This window comes from Triturus cristatus, chromosome 9 (assembly GCF_964204655.1).
Source record: "Triturus cristatus chromosome 9, aTriCri1.1, whole genome shotgun sequence".
Classification (NCBI taxonomy): domain Eukaryota; kingdom Metazoa; phylum Chordata; class Amphibia; order Caudata; family Salamandridae; genus Triturus; species Triturus cristatus.
In genome coordinates, this window is record NC_140592.1 from 368,926,207 (window position 1) to 368,946,109 (window position 19,903).

The following is a 19,903-nucleotide window of genomic DNA, read 5'->3' on the forward strand; positions in this document are numbered from 1 at the left end:
GTGGTGGCCAGTTTCAAGACTGCGACATGGTGAGGTAAGGCGTGGCGAAATTTGGAGGAGGAAAAAGTAATATCAGGTGAGGTAGGAGATAAAAGACAGAATGCAGGATTGTAAGGAGGCAGAAAGAGAACTCCACGAGTTAGAGGACGAACATGCTCAAATCTCCTCAGAAGAACTGACTCAAAAGATAGTTCTGAGAACGGAAGAATACAGAGCCCTACTGATTAATAACATTAAGAAAATACATATAACCCAACAAAGGAGGATAGATGAAGTCGGAAATAAGGCGGGTAAACTTTTAGCTTGGCCCGCAGCTCAGGACGCAAGCAGTACATACATTACCACACTCCTAGGGTCTACAGGAGCGTGTGTCTTGGCAGTAAAACAATCGCTGAGGTAATGACGAAATATAAATGTAACTTCTATGCGTGGAAGATGCCTGCCAAGGGGTCAGATCTGCACGACTTTGTCCGAGACTGTCCCTCTAGGATACTGGAGCGCCAGAAAGCGCTGGGGCTGGAGGCAGATCTGACCGAGAACGAAATAAGGATTGCGCTCTCTCAGCTGCATGCCGGGAAAGCTCTGGGCCCTAATGGTCTCCCAGCAGAACTTCTAAAGAAGCTGTCCGCCAAAAGTGCAGCCCCACTAAATAAGTTATATGTGGGGGCTCACAGAAATTGTGAACTCACCAGAGATTTCAGATTGGGGTCAGCTATACCAATACTCAAACCGGGGAAGCCGGCGGACAAAAGGGCCCTAGCCCTAGCTAAGGCCCTAGCCAACAGACTGAGGGGAGTAATACTAGTCCCGGTACACCTGGACCAAAATGGGTTTATATGTCCCACAGGTTAACAAGATTCAATCATCGTACACTTCATAATAACATAGCAGCTTCAAAAGGACACTGTAACTCACACCAGTGTTTCAGGAATCCTCCCTCATCAGTACAGAATATTTACAGGTTGCTGGATATGCTGCCAATTTTCTCAGGTATAATGTATAAGGCAAAAAGGTTGTATCAGATAAAAGGATTTTATCAGGGTACCTGACACTACTGTCAAGAGATACGATTTTGAAAGACGACATTAGCTGAAGAATAATATGAACTTTGTGTGAAAACTGAACTACAACTACCAAGACACTATTGGGAAATAACGCCGTTACATGCAAGCAGTGTGTTTCTTCCCACTTTCACATGATGGAGGCCTCCCCTTAGAGAACAAACTGTTGGATGCCCATATAACCACTAAGGCGATATCACTCCCACAACAAACATAGAAAAGAAAAACTCAAGGAGAGCTAGGGCATAGGGAAGTGAGAATAACAGATGACGAGGATTGGGAGGAAGCACTGAAGTTCCTCAGAATAGTGGCGATTAGGGTGTGTTATCGTGAATGCATGTTAAAATACTACACTGGGGTCCGCCTCTGTAAAATGGGGAATAACGGGAGGTGTCTAAAAGGATGTGGACAATAGGGCACATTCTGCCACACAATGTCACCAATTCCAGTTAGGGGTCGTGCGGAGCCTAGAGGATGCAAATGGGATAGGCATTGAGCCTGGACTGCAGCTGGTACTGCTGGGGATTTGAAATGAGACAGATGCTATTGCTTATCAAAAACTCCGTGTTAACCTGGGCTTCCTTGTGGCTAGAAGGGAAATAGTGCTTTAAATGAGGCTCCTCAATGACACCGAACCGTGTGGGACTGGGAAAGAGAAATGAACACTTGCTGCAGACGAGAAAAAAATAGTTATAAAGGCAGTAGTTGTTTCAACAAATTTACATAAAAATATGGGGGGGATGGGCAGGAAAAGATTAACTATGGACCAACAACCTCAGCAGACCCATGACTGGTGTATGTGACTAGCCTCGGATATATGCAGGCAACCATAAAGTAAATAAGGCCAAGTGCCAGCAGCACATGGATTTGCAAAGTAGCTACTGCAACTACGTAAAGAGGAGAAATGGTGACCCCAAGTGATGGGGACAGGGGTAGGAGTATGGGGTTAATGGTATCTATTGTGAGGGAATGTTAGTTAAGTATGATGCAAATGAAAAGTACCATGCAAAAACAAAAAGAGGGGGTAAAATTGGGAATGAGATGAGGCCCAGTGCAAAGTCACACTGAAGACAAATGTAGTTCCCCAATGCTGCATTGCTTGAATTCAAGAGAGACACGATGGTGGTACCTATTAATATTTTTCTTTTATTTTTGATAATGTATTTTCCACCTTAAGTTGATAGCTTTAGCACATATTTTAGTCTTATGTAAACAGCCAACAAATGTTTCGTGACACATCTGCTTCTCCGGGGCTCCAAAAACACTTGGTTTCCAACTCTATAGTCCAGTTCCAATAAATCAAGGATATGATGCATAAAATCCTGTTTTCAATGGCGGTGCACATCCCTACTCTCTACTTAAAGTACTGATAATAATTGAAGGTCTTCGCTGAGTTACTCCATTTAACGGTAGGGTGTTTCCAAGATAAGGCCTTTGACACAATTCAGTTTGGAAGTTTGTTTTCTTGTTGTGAGGACAATTTTCTGACAAGAACTTTTTTATATGTGAATTTCCCAGACCCATATAGTCAGATACTTGAGGGTTCTAGGGTTCGAGAGACTAAACTGAGGGCCACGGACCGAGTCCTTAGTTCTAATCCCAGTTCAGCACTTGGGTGAAAAATTGCGAGGATTCTAGGAATGTAACTAAATCTCCCTGCGCCCAACATTGTAAATATAATTAATGTAAAGGTGAGATACAAATGTTGACTAATATCGTGTTCTGTCCAGAACTGCGTCAATGACATGTTCCCTTCTTCTCCACCGCTTCCTGTAAATCTATCTCTCTTTTATACACGTACAGACACACACGTTAATTGAACAGTAAATCATTTGATATGCTTCTACTACAATAAAACAAGATTCTCTAAAGTGCATTCCTATGCTCCTTTGAGCGAAGCCTGGGCTTATTTGCCTTTCACCTCCTTGGCTGACTGACTATCCCCTCCACGCCTGCTCTGTCCTCAATAAACCCGGTTCGTTCTCTTTCGCTATCTGGAGAGCGCAGGGTTATTATAAACGGAAGTGCGACGAAAAGGCGCGGCTGGACCCAGATGAGCAAACATTGGCCCTCTCCCCTTCCTAGCGCATTTGAGAAAGAGAAAAAAAAAACATGTATCAGAAAAAAATCGCATGCACGTAATGCGATATTCACGCAGTTTTTCTTCCTTTGAAACGACACTTTAAATAGCGGATTAGTAAAACTCACCAAGCAAACGCAGTCAAGCTGAATTTCATACACCTGGCCGCTCTTTAAAATGCAGTAACATGAGCGAAAGCTAGGAAAACACTCTGAAATAATTTTACTGAAGCGCATTACAACTAGGTTAAAAAAAAGCTATTAAATAAATCAGGTTAACTGCCAACGATTTAAAGTACCAGCTCAGATTCTAACAGGAACAAAAGAGATGCATTTTAACCCATGTTTGCAGAGTTAAAGAACGCAGCTGAAATATCCAGCTGTTCCGTCCTGCTATTTTTTTTCATTAACTTATTATCTGGCGTTTTTTATGTGTATGTTGTACAGCAGACCCGCTGCAATATACATCTGTGGATTTTGTATAAGCCCCTTTCAGTCACTGGCAATTTACGACCAGCATCTTTCAGGCATTACCCTGAGACTGTCAATCACCTCAGTGGAGTAGGGATCTCTCACCTAATGCAATTGGCTGGCTGAGTCTATCCTTCTGCTTCCTCTCCAGTAAATGCACTGAACTGCACGCAGAACTACTTTAACACTAGAGAGAAAATAATGTCTCCCTATAGTATATTGTCTGGCTTTAATGAGCATATGTTGTGTGTGTTAAGCACCTTAAAGTCTTCACCTATTGGTTACACCAATGCTTCCTTTTTTTCATTTTTACCAGGGATTGGGTGACCCCTAATAAAAAGAAGTCAATGAAACACAGCCTCCAGTGCTTCAAAGGAACAACCTTGTTGTCTTGTGGGGCAAGAGGGAATCCAACATGGTTCCTCCTGCCCATTTCCCTGGATGGCCAAATCCTCAACTCGTTTACCACAGTGTCCTTGTGATGGAAGTAATTTACAATTTTTCTGGCATTGCGTGGACGCACCACTGAAAAGATACTGACGTTCCTGCTAGAAATGTCAGGGACCAGCAGGACAATTGGGACCATATTTTCTCTTGCCAGTGAATGATCATGAACACCTCTCATTCTTCAACAGTGCGTGATCACAAACGCCACCCCACTTTTCCGTTCCTTATTAGATGATCGTGAAGACAACTTTTCTGTCCAAGGTAGGTGATCGCAAACAGCCCTGTGAGGATGAGAGTGCATTGCAAAATGGAGGATTTGTGGATGGTCATGGAAATAGCAATTGTGCCAACCCACCCAACTCCTCCACCTTCCTAAAAGCCACCTGAGTGGAATACACAGAGAATTCATCCAGAGTAGCGTTCTTGGAGTTGGTACTGTAACGTGGCTCATCAATGTAATATAGCAGAACATGCTGCACAGTTGAGCAGCGCTGTCGGGCAGGCAACCCTGCAATATGAAAATTCTTATACAAATATCAACAAAGCAAAATGCAAATTTCAACACGGCTGTTTTTAGGAATTATAGAGGATTGCTGCCCAAGTGTTAAACCCTCTATATAGATGCTGAAACCCCACTCTAGTTCCCACAAGAACTTCACCTTTGGACCTGCAGGCACCTTCCTGGATGTCTCTAGTTACAAGCTGGCCGTCTCCTGTAGGCTGCGACTAGGAGAGAAACTTTGATTCAGGCCCTGCTCTGTGCCCTACTGCTGCTTTTCCCCAAGACATACAGAAGAACCGATCAGGAGTGCGCCCTGAAGGCATACAAAGCACTAACCAGGCACAGGGAACATCTTAGGGACCTATTGGCAAATGCAAGAAGGCTACTTCAGGAAGCAGGGCTTCTACTTGGTGAACACACCCCCCTTGTCCTCTGCTAAATGTCTGTAGAGACGCCTTCCTGCCAGGCTGGTTTCCACTAGTAACCATAAGGTGTGGCATGAACACCAACCTTTAGTCCGCTCCCTAGAAGAGGGATCCCTGAGCCAACTCTTATAAACCACCTATCACCTGTATGACTATGCTTTGCTCGGATGACCCCTAGGACCACTAGTTCCTTAGTTTGTCATGGACACAAAATGTCCTTTGTGTGAACTTTAAGCATTGGAGGTCTCAAAAGCAATGCAGTTTCAGGGTAAAGCTGACCCTGGCCTCTGTTAGCAGGAAGCGGACTCCCCTCCTGTAGCTGGAGCTCTTGATCTATTGTTAATGGGATGGAGATATCCATGTTAAAAGTACCAGTGAGCCCCGAAGAGTAGACCAAAAGACATCTGTGCATCCCAGGATTAGAGTTTCGAATACAATCAGTGGTGGCTGCTGTATAACATTTTAAGATTCTGGGGGGTACCAAACCTGCTTTGTTGGCTTGGAAACCTATTAGAGCCACAGAACTACACATTTGGGGGCCAGACCGAGTTATCAGTCGCAGCACGTTAAATGTTACAGCTAGTCAGAACGGCTAGAAGCCGAGCTCTAAATGTGGTTTGTTCAGCTCCGGAGTGCCAATGGGGCCACAAAGAAGCATTACCCAGCACAAGGGGATGACTCCTGCACACTATTTAGCTGGTGGAAGTTCCCACTTTGGACACATCAAAGCTCTGCTTTGCTACTGGTGAAAAATATATTTTCCAAATGTAATCTTAACTACTACTGCTTTTAATAAATCAACGCAATTTATTTTACTTTTGAATTATTTTGTAATTTGCCGGATGGTCCTTTACAAGATGTCATTGATGTTAAAGGTTTGTGACATCACTTCTTGTGATGACATCAAATGTGTCAATTAATCCTCACTCCTAACCATTCTGAAAACTTTACAGCTGTGCATGATATGTCAAATGTTTGATGGGAAGATTAGCAGCGTGACGCGCTGGAACACTTCCCAAAGGTAACAAATGAATGCCCTCTTCAATGACCCTGAGGAAGCATAGGCTCCCATGTAAATTTATTCCAGCACCATGGACTACTCTGGAGTGATCAACTGTATTGAAATGTCATAGGATAAAACAGGTAACCACACTATTCCCAGGAGGTCCCGGGGGAAGAAACTAGAGGCGCGGGCACTAGGAGCAGGCCAGCCTCCAACATAAAATGTTCAGCAGAAAATGGGGCCGCTCCCAGAGTAGTGACCTAGGTGCAGAAGTCTTAAATTGTGAGTGTAGGCATCTCACAAAATGTGACGGACTTGTCCCACACACCACCTGGTGTCATGCTTCATCATTGATCAGTTCTCGCCCTCCAGAAACTCGGTTTGGTGGAGGGCGGGCATACACCTGATGACAGGGATGCACTTCTAAACTAAGTGGGGGCCCGTGAAGAGTGAGTGAGAGAATTAACAAGCATTTGCAATGCAATAGGTCTCGCATTTGCAAGAGTTTAAGCTACTGGCACTGTAAATGACAATACTATTTATTTATGTTTTAAAAACCAACACATAAATAAAAGGCATTGTCATTTACAATGCCAAATAGCTCAAACTCTCGCAAATGTGAGACCCATTGCACTGCCACAGTGAAAGCACGCATGGCACTCTGGTCATACATAGAAGCAGCTGCCATTGCCAGCGTCCCGCAAGTGCTGAGGGCAGCCACAGTGAAAGCACGCATGGCACGCTGGTTATACATAGAAGCGCTCGCCATTGCTGGCGTCCCGCGAGTGCAGGGGGACAGCCACACTGAAAGATAGCATGGCACGCTGTGAATACATATAAGCGGCCGCCATTGCTGGCATCCCGCGAGTTCTGTCTATATCAGGATATCAAATATAAAATAGTTCTCCAAACTTCTAATGTAAGCTCCCGAGTTAGGACACATGTAAAAGGCCAGTCCTAATGGGAGGTAACAACAGAAGACAGGCAGGTACTAACGAGGGACTAATAAGCCTTTCAATAAATCAGAAGCCAACATTTACAAAGGACAATGACACAAGCCAATGAAAACAAGCATTAGCATAGCCAATAGGTCTCGCTTTTGGGACCTTATAAGTGTTTAGCCATGCAACAGTTGCATAACTAAACACTTATAAGGTCCCAAAAGGGAGACCTATTGGCTATGCCAATGCTTGTTTTAACTGCTGCAATCTATTGAAGCCTCACGGAGAACATCAAAGCGGCCGCGAAAGTAAAAGTAATCTCGGTAAAGCGCGACCTATTGGCTATGCCAAGCGGCCGTGCGGTCGCAAAAGTGAAAGTAAATCGCGGTAAAGCGCGGCGCGCGGGCCCGCGCACATGCACTGCAGCTCTAGGCTGGCCTGGTAGCACTTTTTGGAGCCCTCACAAAATGTCTCGCCAGACCAGCGCATGCGCTGGGTCAGGCGAGACCTAAAAATGGGGGGGGGAAGAGGGGGCGGAGTTTCAAGTCCATACCTGAATACAGCAGGTCTTGAAGAGCAGAGCATGCGCTGCCAAGGCTCAACCTAAAAATAGGGATCAACTGATAAAGGTAAATCAGTGGAACACAATAGTGACTCAATAAGAATTTACCCTGTGTTAAAAGACTTTCATCTCTGGGTACCCTGTTTCGATCATGCTTCCTGCCAGTAATTCTTTACAAGTATAAATACATAAATATACAAAGGAATCAAGATCTTAGCCCACCTCCCAGTTTGGGTAATGTGTAGTCAACATGAATGTACCACTCCCTGAGAGACCCGAGACTGGTCAACACTACTTCCTCAAGGGACTAAGGACAAGACAGGAAATGCCCAGTGACGAGGCAGACCCATGAAGAAGAGAGTGAATAAGTGTATTTAGGATGAGCCATGTTCAACTAACTAAATATTTCAGCAGTACCGAGTGCACTTCAACCTTGCGTCCATGACACCACATGCACTATGCCTGTTTGGCTAACTGTGCAGCAAAATCAGCAAGTACTAGCAACACCAATAGGTCTTGTTTTAATGTGCATGCCTCTGTTTCCATATATTACCACAATGAATCCAGACTTAATGGATTGTTTTGCCAATTATGGTTTTGTTTTTAAGCAGCTGACTCGTATGTGCCAATGTATGTGCACTTGTGTGTTTATACTTCTGTGTAACTTGAATATAACTTCTGACCACACATTTTTTTAAAGCATTCAGCAGCGAAAATATAATAAAAAATGATTGTTTTCTGCATAAATAGCAATTAAAGAGATGATTCAGTGTATTTTTGAGATGTAAAGTGGCCCCTCGTGCATTACAATTTTGCGTTGCCAGCACTCCATAGAAGGCGAAATGATACATCTGATAGCCAGTACCATGAGTCAAAAAAGGCTCTGGGCATAGCCAAATCCCACACTATATATGTCTCTTAAGGAGTTGACTACCATAGATCATGAAGACAGTTTTGCTATCAAGCCAGAATTAAAAAACACTTACTAATTTGGAACATCTGGATAATGTATACTTTTGTGATTGAGAGTAAAGAATATGGAGCGCTGGGACTAACAGTGATCAGTTCTCTCTTTAGTGAGCGAGTCTCTCCATGCCCAAGACGAACTGGGACAAAATATAGGCCCTGGCACCAAAATAAAACTGACTCCCAAAAAAGTGGCCCATGGTTGCAAACTGAGGCAGTTTTGAACTTGTTAAGAGATGCCGTATAATTGTTTTGCAAAGTAAGGAAGACGGCATGGATTTGAGTTTGCTAAACCAAGGTTTGATTTAATATGAGGAAAACCAACAGTAAAACAGGCCCAGCAGACCATGAAACAGGTCCACAAACAGTCCAAAATTCGACTCACTCACTGACCTGTCAGACCAACCCATCAGGGACTGCCCGCCCTATAGTTCGACCCTGTCAATCCCGAGGACCCCAAAGCAAGGAAGCGGCAAATGGAAGAAAAGTGTATGTGATGTCTGTGATCAGCTTCTCCCCAGCGCGCGAAAAATAAGGTCTATGTCAAGTACTACTCATGATTCATGGGACACGTGCAAGGCAGCAGTCTTTCCGTTCTTATCTATATTTTTGATTCAAGTTTTTTGAGAAAGATTAAATGTGGCGTGCCGTGAAGAAAACTAGAGGGTGGTGTGGAAAAGAGCATAAAGGAGAAAGGAGAGTGGTAAGGAACAAAAAGTATGTATAAAATAAAAAGATTGAGATTGAGATAAATCTATGGAAGCCAAGCGAGATACAGGCTGGGTGAGGAAAGAGGGTGGAGAGATACAAGAGGAGAGAGGGCGAGAGTACAGAGAGAGGAGGGGAAGTGACATGTTCAGCGCTTCCTGGGTGAGGGTGATCCAGCGGAAATTACCTGGTATTCAAAACCACATCACCTATGGTTTACCGCTGTAAAGGGTGAAAAATGATGGATCTTTTGATGACCGTGTTTTACCAAACAGGAGACTTTACATATATATAAAAATTAAATGCAAACAATATTAGAGGCAATAATGAGAGTGGTGAGTTATTTTAAAGGGTTTTATTTTAAGTCAAAAGTTAAGGTTCTCTGACTCTTTATTCATTAATCAAATATCAATCAGGTTACAGAATTGAAAAATAGGAAAAATAGCATTAATACAGAACATATTACAGTCTGCATATAAGCATCACATATAGGAAGGGAAATGTGGCGCAAATTGTCAGTCAAAACTCTTAAAGAGTTTCTAAGAAAAAGAGTAAGTCTTACAAGGTTAATCAATAATTAATAATGGCAAAAATATCCCATAAAGAGAAATAAATGCAATTTAGCACATAAAAAATATCTAAATCTGTCCTGATCATTTCAGCTTTTTCCCTTTGCTTTGCTGTGCTAGTCAGTGTCTCTGTCTCAAGCTGCACCATAGCCCCCACAGAATGCAGCCCCTCCCTTTCTCTGTGTCCAGCACAGAAACTGGGCCTGAAGAGAGACGAAAAGCAAGGCAAAAAGGAGGCACTCCTCCCACTTGTAAGCCATATATCAAGGAAAAGTTCACGTGCAATTTCAAGACATATCTCCCCATGGGCTGACTGGATACGTCATTAATCAGGCTTGTTCCTGTTCAAATTTCAGTCTTGTGATTTATGAAAAAAAGTGTGTTCTTCTCTCCACGTTTAAACAGGCTACAAAAATATGCAACATTTTGAAGGTCGGAGGAAGCTCAGAGCCCGTTCATTGAAAGTTGCTAGGGGAAAAGTAGCACATTCCAAACTGTTTCAGTTTTAGTCCACTAAGGCAAACTAAAATCACGTGGGTTTCTACACTGTGAAACACAATTCAGCACATTTCGACTCTTGCAAAAATACATGATGCCATTTTAAAGGTACAAATACATTTTCTAAATTAATGTGCATTCTATAGTGAGATTACATATGGATTAATCACATATAAGCATGGCTGTTCAATTAAGCATGTTTTCACATGAAAGCACGTTCAAACTTATGATCAGGCCCTATGTTTTGATCTTGCCTGTGCCACAATCTGCGTGCCATTTTAAAATGCATGTCTGCAGCTTTTGTCATATAATAATGCATACATTTTATAGGTGAAATCTAAGCTCCATCAAGGGCCAGTCATGTACACAGCAAAGCTCACAAGTTGCAGGCTGGCTTAATTTGAACTCTTTTCCAAGACTCAGTTCAGGCTGCTTCCATGAAGCTGTGTCCAGGCTCCGCCTCTGCCTGCCCTCGTGGTTGGAGGGTAGTGTGGGGGGGGGGCGAAAGGGCTTTGATCACGCTCGCCAGCTGACCGGGGGAAGGGAGGGCCTGGGGGGGGGGGGGGGGGGGGGAGGGGGGGGGCAACGAATGCCCCTAGGGATGAGGGATCCGACTCCGAGACCTGCCCAGTGACAGTGTCTAGCCGGTGGCATAGTTCAGTCGGTGGCATAGTTCAGTTGGTTGACGTGTCAGCAGCAGAGATATGCGTGTAACCTGCACGTCGTAGGGTTTATCGGACCAACACCACTCAGCAGGTTATCGTCCCTATCCGGAGCTCTGTGTGAACCTCAAGAGCTTCCGCCCCAGTAGGCAGGACAGGCAGCTGCAGCAGAGCGGTGTATTTTGAAGCCACACCTTCCACACTCCCCTGGGGAACAGGCCCACAGAGCAGCCCACGCTCACCGCCACCAGTCACCTTCCCAGCCCCTCTGCACAGTCCATCTGCACACGCCTGTTTTGCCTGTGCTCTGCTGGTGACCAGGCAATATTCCCAACGCTGCACCCTGTGGTGTTAATGTGCTAACACTGAGGGCGGCCATATCAGAGAAGCCACCACCAGAGGAGCCTGATGTTATCCCCACTCCACAGCTGAACTTCAAACCACCCGAGAATGAAGAGTAGACAAACAAGCATTTGCAATGCAATAGGTCCGATTGCATTGCAAATGCTTAAGTTTAAAACTGAGCGCGGCGCCGCTTCATGGACACAGTGCTCGGTTTCTTTATGTATTTGTTAACTTTAACACTGAGCGCGGTGTCCTTGAAACGGGCACTGCGCTCAGTGTTAAAGTTAAAAAATATATAAATAAACCGAGCGCGATGTCTGTGAAGCAGCGCCGTGCTCAGTTTCAAAGTTAAACACGAATTACAGCAGTATTAGTGACCTATCCTCCGCTGCCAACCTGTGTACAATCTTAGCTTCGGAGTGGATATAAAGTAAATTTTACCTGCAATGTAATTTGCATTTATAAAAGCGCTATCCACTTCGCCAGAGAACACCCCCTAACAGCACACTTCTGTGTAATACAGGGAACGCTCGTCCCATGAGTTCAGGGAAACAAAGGAAGGAAGGGGTTACGTACGGGTGAATGGATGCAACGACAACCCCATTGAAAAAAATGTCTGCGCACAGAGACCAGGCTGTTACCAAATGCAGCTCTCCACAAATATCCATTAACATAAGTCTGACCCAAAAAATGTCTTTTATTTATTTTCGCAGTTTTATACAGTGCGCACTCGACCTGAAGGCCACATCCGTTTTTAAAAGGGACAGGAGAATTAACTTAATTCACTTAAGTGATTTGACCAGAATCATAGGATGTTGAGCGGTCGCCGAGATTCGAAGCTGATCCCACACTGTTTGTCAACCTCAGGCCTTTCCAAGCCCAGCAGACCCTGAAACATGGCTGGCTCTGCCCCCGCCCTACTTAACTTTTACCTTCGCAGCATAACGGACTTTACACTTGTAATCCCAAAATATGGAATGCCTTTTTATGAGCCTAACTCAAGGCGCTCAACAGATATGTGAAATTTATATGACTTCCTTTACAATTAATTGTAATCACAAAATATTGAATGCCTTTTTATGAGCCTAAATCAATGCGCTCATGGGATGTGTGAAAGTAATATCTAGGAGTCAAATCTCTAAATGAATCCGCTGAAGCTGGTCCATACAGCCAAAATAGAAAAATGTCTGGGGTTGAAAACACACAGTACGTCTTAAGTGGAAAATGTTAGCGAAGTTCGAGAATCCACGCATTACTCTGTCATGTTTATAAATAAACTGTCCGCGAGCCTAAGATGTATACTTGAATTCCGATACTTTCCTTCTTCCGACACGAAAATGCACATCTAAGGTTCATACAAGCGATATCTTACCTGGATAGCGCTCCCTCCTGGAGCAAGGAACGGCAATGCATCGCTAAGGAGCTCTCATTTCATTCCCAAATGTTGTAAGTACGACTAATGGCTGTGTTATTGCCACGACGACACATCCGTATGTTCAACTAAAGTGCAGAAAAGGAGTTTGGAATCCGCTTTTAAACATAGATTGAAATCAGTTTTGTGACATTGCGGCGCGAAAAATAAATGCAACATGCACCCTGCTGCGTTTTACTAATATGTCTGTCAGGCGTGTGCTCTGAACGCAGTGACTGTGCACTAGCAATCTGGGGTTTCCTGCAGACCAGACGCGAAGCAATTCCAAAGCCATCCAAGACGTGAACTCTTAGTTTAACAAGCAGGAAGTGGGATAAGGGAGGGGGTGGCAAATGGTGTGCACTTTCGCGGCCGCTTTGATGTTCTCAGTGGCCGCGCGGCTCACAGAGAACATCAAAGCGGCCGCGAAAGTGATCAGGCAGGCTGCCAAATGGTGCGCGCGCCCGGCGCACATGCACTGTAGTTGGCGGCCTGAAAGCACTAGTTTGCACTTCCAAATCCCCCGTTTACAAAAGCTCTTGCGAGAGCAGCGCTAAAGCGCTGGCTCAGGCGAGACCTAAAAACCATTAAAGTTACCGAATTAATTTTAATGTGGCAGGCAGCTATATGGTTTTAAAAACAAGTGAACGGTGTAATGGGGAATTTATTGTCCCCTCACCGTTGTGAGTGCGGTCGACATGTTTCTGCCGTGTGGCCCAGTTGGGTCCATGGCATTCATCAGGACCTAAGAGAAAGGAATGAAGGGTTCTGTTCTTACCAACCTTGTGGTGATAAGATGCACTAGGTGGGGTGACCTATGCCACACTCCACAGAAGAAAGGGCTCGCTTTGAAGCCCTAGAACATGAACCTAAATGCCCCATGGGAGGAGGGCAAAAAGGGATGACTCCTGTAGACAAACATGCATCAAGGTGCGTCTCCCGTAGGTGCACCTATATGTGTGCTTCTCTCCTTCCCAGCGAATAAGCTGAATGCCATGAACCCACTTGCTTTTAAAACCATACAGCTGCCTGCCACATTAAAATTAATTTGGTAACTATAATGGTTTTTAATTCTCACTCACGCTTCACGGGCCCCCACTTAGTTTAGAAGTGCATCTCTGTCGTCAGGTGTATGCCCGCCCTCCACCAAACCGAGTTTCTGGAGGGCGAGGACTGATCAATGATGAAGCATGACACCAGGTGGTGTGTGAGACCAGTCCGTCACATTTTGTGAGATGTCTACACTCACAATTTAAGTCTTCTGCAACTAGGTTACTACTCTTGGAGCGGCCCCATTTTGTGTTGAACATAGGATAAAACAGGCCTAATGACTCCTATTGGAGACCCCCAAACAGTACCAGCACACACATTGTAGAAGAGAACCTGTACTAGTGATCACACCGCCTCTAGAATACAAATACAACTATTGGTGTCTGTTCATATATAAGATCAATTCTAAAATTATCAGCTTTCTTGGTGAGTTTTAATTTTCACCCCTCCATAATTGTATTCATTTTATTAAAGAGGTAGTCCTTTTCACTAAATAACCCAGGATAGAAGTTCATGTTTTTTGTGATTGCATTGGCTATGTTCTGCTGTATCTAGTCTCAACCTTGAGATGATGGTCTTTGCTGCTCTATTAGGCTACCCTGGTGTTCCCAAGAGACTTAAAAAGCCTCAGCTCTCGCTTGCAGACTCACCCTGCAGCATTCTGGTCAGAAGGGAAAACATGCAGCTTCACATTTCATACTGCTACATGGTCCCTACAACTTTACAGCAATGGGGAAAAGTCATACACGTGTAATTGTGCTGTTAATCACTTTTAAAATATGAATTCTATGGCAGGACCCGGATGCGAGGATTAGGCTTTTCCTTTTTCGCTTTTATTCCACAGCAGCCTTTTTAAAACAACATTTTCTTAAAACAAAACGACATTTCCCATAGTACACTGGGAAAACCAAAGAAATAGTCTATCCAATCAGGATGCCATGGTGTGAATAATGGTCCCTGTAGATGCTCCATCTTCCTCTTTCTTCGCTGCTCCAGCAGAATGCAGATAAGTCTCCTTTTTTTACGGATTTTTATGCCTTGATGATTTCTATTTGGTCATATTACATTGTTTCGCGGCTCGACCTTGCTCTAATTTTGGTTGCCTTGTAATTTTCTTTGACTGTTCTAAGCATTCTTTCGACCACGGGAGCCTCTCCGCAACCTCGTCAAGTTAGTGTGTGCGGTGCAGTCAGCCGACCACTAGGGGGCCCACGATTACTTGAAAACGCACCCGGCACATCTCTACCCCCCGGTCCCCCGGCGTGCGTCTCTTTCACTGTACTCAGTGAAGCGCAGCCGGCGGAGGCAATTGAAACGGGGAAGATTTACTGGCCTAGTTAATTCAAATAAACACTCAGCGTTTCAAACACACTCTTGAGCGCCTGCCTGGAGACATACACCTGGCACGGGCAGGAACTGTCAACTGAGGTTTTTGTGGTTCAGTACCAGGCAGTGTACAGACTTGCCTGGTAAATAAAAAGGAGCTTGTCCCACAGCTAACACCCCTATAAGGTGGTCATTAAGAGGGAAAGCAAGGCCTGCAGCAGGGACAGTAAACTAGGGGGTATTTACCCTATAACATTGCCCCATCTGCCCTGAAAGTCTGACATAGTTGTTGGCAGCTAGACACTACTTTACTAGCAGTATGGAGGGATTCAAAGGCCAAGTGGAGTATATGGAGGAGGAGGTTACATATCTCCCAATTGATGACTACTTTTGTGAAGTAATGGATGCCTCCATCCTTAAGGCAGTAACACAGGTGGTGGCCACCATGGAAAACAGACTTATGGCATTGCAATCGTAGGGTTCAATCCCTTCTCCCCTACTGACTCAGACCCCTCCTGCGCAAACCTGGTTGCGGCGGCAGGCCTGCTAGATCCAGATGATCTGCTGCATCCGCGCTCCGCTGAATGGTATCCAGCCCCTAAAGTAGCATCCTAAATGGCTAGCAGGCTTAAATAAGCCCCTGGACACGGAGGTGAGGCACTGCCTTAAAGCAGAATGTCCACGGCTGTCTTTGGAGGGGAAGGTGGTTCTGACCCCAGAGATAGATGCTAAAATGGCCACCTTCCTTGCCAAATTCAGCTGCGATCCCAAGAAAGCATTGATAGATCCTGGCAATCTTAGCAGGATAAGTTCTTAGATGTGGCAAAACCCTTGGCCAAAATCATGGACATGGTGGAGTACGCGAAGGCCTCCAGTTCACTGATCTGCCCCCAAGGCTTTATTCAGTTGGGATCAGCAGCCAATCTTTCTGGGAAACGACAAAGTGGTATACGTTGTAGTGAGTGGCATTCCTTTCACTTTTATCCTGTTTATGACGGAGTTCAATTTGTGCTTTTTAGATCTCGCCTTGCTATCGCGTAAGCGATCGCAAAGCAAGACTATTGTAAGGGGTCATTTCAAAGTGCTCCCAAAAGCGGATTGCATGGCGAGCACGCGCGCAATCACGCGCATCGTGCCACCATGCAATCCGTTTGGCATCGCACTTCAAAGGGTCCGCTCCCCCGCCTGGAATGCGCTCCCACGCCAAGCGCGCGCGCCACGCTCCGCCGGGCTTGTCTTATTTATTATCGTGTCAGCGCGTTCGGTTTCACTTTCACCGCCGCTAGTCATCCTGTCAGCGCGTTCGGTTTCACTTTCACTGCTGCTAGCGCAATGCAGAGAGCTTGTTTTAGTTCTGTATGAAAGAGCACCCACTCATTCGTGAAGTGACACCGTGGTTAGTGGACTGTGCATGTGCGCATAGACACTTGTGCGCAATATCTTTCATTTTTAGTGCCCACCCTTATATTCCTACATTTAATTTCTGCTCCGATGAGCAAGTGTCCTGCTGCGGCCCCTGCAGGCCGCCCGTTCACATCATCTGCACCAATAAAGGGCCCTTTTCTCCTTGCCCCTCACGCTGCATTCCTAACACACACTAACACCTAACACACACATAACCCCCTCCCCCGAAGCTCTCAGTTCTGCCCCACCATGAAAGCAGCCACAGTGGCAGCTACGTTTCCCTTAACTACTCCTGCCATGATCGGCCTAGTGACGGGCAGCGACCCCTTCCCACCCCTCACAGCAACTAGCTCTCGTTCGTGTGCCCCATTCCTTCTACAAGGCACTCCCTTTCCTCAGACGCAACACACCCTTTGCACATGAAAAGGGTGCAATGATGCTAGCTGGCCCCTTCTTACTACTACCACCTCCTACCGAAGAAAGGGCATGATTATCCCAGCTCCGTAATGCCCTTTGAGGGTAAGCTCTCCGGCACTGCGCTGGTAACGTTCTGAGTGAATGTTGCATCCCTTGCCCCCTCCTCCGCAGCCCATCGAGGTTTGGCCCTTTGAAGGACACATTTCGCTAAAGTTGGCTGCCTCACACACCAGTAAAGGGCACCTTCCCCCGGCCCTCCTCCCCACCCACTCCCGTGCGGTGCGCCCCAGGCGCTCTCCGGGTCTGGTTGCCTCCTCACACTTCAAACCTCCCTTCGCCGCCCGAGGAGGCTCTCAGAAAGGGCTTTTCTTTCAGTCTTGCAATCTCGATGAAAGCTTGCGACACAAAACACCAACAAGCATTTGCAATGCAATAGGTCTTGCATTTACGTGAGTTTAAGTTATTGGCATTGTAAATAACAATGCCTTTTATTTTATTTTTTTAAACGGAAACAAAAATAAAAGGCATTGTCATTTGCAATGTCAATAGCTCAAACTCACGTTAAGTTAATGCGAGACCTATTGCATTGCAATGCTTGTTCTTTTTCCGGCATTGCCAACCTTACCCTAGGAGTAGTTGGGTGAATCTTCATGTAACAAGCATTGGCAAAGCCAACAAGTATGGCTTTAATGTGCTAAGAGGGCCTAGTCCATGTCAGGTGTTCAGTATATTCACATTAGATAAAATAAAATACAAGCTAAATGGAAATCATTTACAAAGTCGGTGATTACCCTAAAATATCAGGAATTGATAACAACCCTACTGGACCAGCACCGGAAATTCCTCTGTGTATTTTTCAGGTGTACAATAGTCCCTTTTGCATTCCAATGAAAGCACTTCCTAGAAGGCGAATGATACAGCCAATAGGAGAAAGTGAGAAAAAGACACTGCTCTGGGTGGAACCATAGTCCACTTTATATATATTTAAAAGAATTGGAAACAACAGGTAAAATAAACAGCTGTGCTGTCAAGGCATACCTAATAATCTTGATTATAAAGAGTTTTAAAACAATATAGCGCAACCTTGGCTGTAATTCAAATATCGTGCTATTATGTATTGAACATCCAAGCCGAAACTTCCTTTTGGCTCATTCACGGTACAGTCGCTGTGTTCTTCTGGATTTCAAATGTTATAATGTTCTTGTACAAAAATATCATATTATTGTTAACGTTATGAAATGCAGTACCATAGATAGACTCGTAATTAATGTTACCAATTAAAGGCCTGATTTGCATGACAATTTGTTTGATAAATCGACTTATGGTGGGACCAAAGCGTATCCTGGGTAGAGATGCCACTTGGTTGTTTTTTACCAGTAAAATCAGCATTTCAATCAGCTGGCTAGTTCGAAAATTATTAGCATCGCTTTAATCCGGTATTTATTCCCCTTATCAAAACATACTTTAAACAATAAATGTAAGGAAAAAAAGCACTTAAAATTGTTCTGCAGCTGTCTTAATGAACTTTGACTGATAAAGTAAACAAAGACAGAAAAGCCATGTTAACAATGAATAAAGACTGAATTCTATAACGTTCTATTTAAGTATCATGACCAGGCCTTTGCAGAAACTTAAAATGTGAACAAATGGCCGATATTTTTTTCTGAGAAAAGTGGCAAGGGTAGTCCCTCTCCTAGAATATTATTGCACACCACTAGCAAAGCAAGGGAAAATACTACACCTGCGTGCACGCACTGCAAAACTTTCTTTGTGTACCACCAACAGTACTGCAATTACAACACTCTACCCAATCTCACACATCTGCAGCAGAAGGCAAGGGTAACTTTCCTGGAGTTTAGCAGAACTTTCTTTAGAAAAATCTTTCGAGTTTCGTCGCTTACGCTAGTCATGTGCAACTTTCCACGATATTTACGTGGAACCTGTATTTATGCTTAAGATACCAACCTGTACCTCCGAGGCCTGCAGAGCTGCAAGTCTTCCTCTGTCCAGTGCTGTATCCAAAGTCCGGGGGGAGGAGACGAATTGCACCCCATAGTATGAAACAAGGACATAGAGCTGTGAAGAGAGAACGAGTGGAATAGAAAGGGAAATTTCTAATGCGAGCGGAGGCTGCAGCGCCACCTGCTGGACAGTTAGAGTTAAAAACCTTTTTGGAGTGTAAGAGCCCTATGAAGCATACTGAGTAGCCGTTGCAAGCGATTGCAGGCTAGGCTTAATGTGTGCCGGTGGATGCAGGTGGTGTTCCGCAGTACTAATTTTTGGTAATTTTTTCTCATTGGATTTTTCCCAACAGCAAGAGAGAGAAGGGAAGAACAAGAAGAAAGATGGGGCAAATTGAAGACGCACAAAACAATGACAAATTGTAGTACCTCAGATATTATTTGAGGTACATGGTGATACCATATAAGTCCATGATGCAGAAAATAGAAACAATGTAAGGAATACATCAGAAGTCAATAGAAAGTTGAGAAGTGTCATGTCGTTATGCCTGACCCTGATACACAGACAGGGCAGGCAGGAAAGGGAAAAGGAGGGGCTAGGGAGGAGGCGGAAAGGGAGGGGCAGTTAGGTAGGGAAAGAAGAAGAACAAGCATTGAAAATGCAATAGGTATCGCCTTTGGTTAAGTTAAAGCCATTTGCTTTGCTAATGGTATTGTACAGCAAAGCAAATGGCTTTAACTTAATACAAGGCGAGACCTATTGCATTTTTAATGCTTGTTTTATTTAAAGCAAATCTTATTGCAGGAGGGCCCCGCGGTAGGGAGAACAAAGTTGCAGAAGGGGGTGGTAAGGAAGGACACCAGCTTGCTCCGTCACCATGGAAGGGGATTGGTGTTGAGCAAGACGGTCGCGGAGACCTAAGCGGAGGCAGTGGCTCCTGGAGAGAAGCTACGGAGAAGGGGACTATCGAGGTACAGGAGGTGCTCAGGACGGACCCGAGTAGCCCACCAATCATGAAGATCCAGGAATGACATTTCGGGAGCTCCCTACCATCTAGGGTATCAGATGCAGTCCTAGAAGTACCCTGAGGCGGA

At 44.8% G+C, this 19,903-nt stretch overlaps 1 protein-coding gene across 2 annotated transcripts in view; it reads right to left on the reverse strand.

The window, feature by feature from the left end:
* Window positions 1-18,939, reverse strand: part of ABHD14B (abhydrolase domain containing 14B) — a 90,655-nt gene extending 71,716 nt beyond the window's left edge. The window contains exon 1 of one of the 2 annotated variants that reach the window (XM_085625178.1): window positions 18,813-18,939. The gene's annotated coding sequence lies outside the window, so the exon portion shown is untranslated. The remainder of the gene's footprint in view (window positions 1-18,812) is intronic. The other variant, XM_085625179.1, reaches the window with a different exon arrangement.
* Window positions 18,940-19,903: the final 964 nt, after the last annotated feature.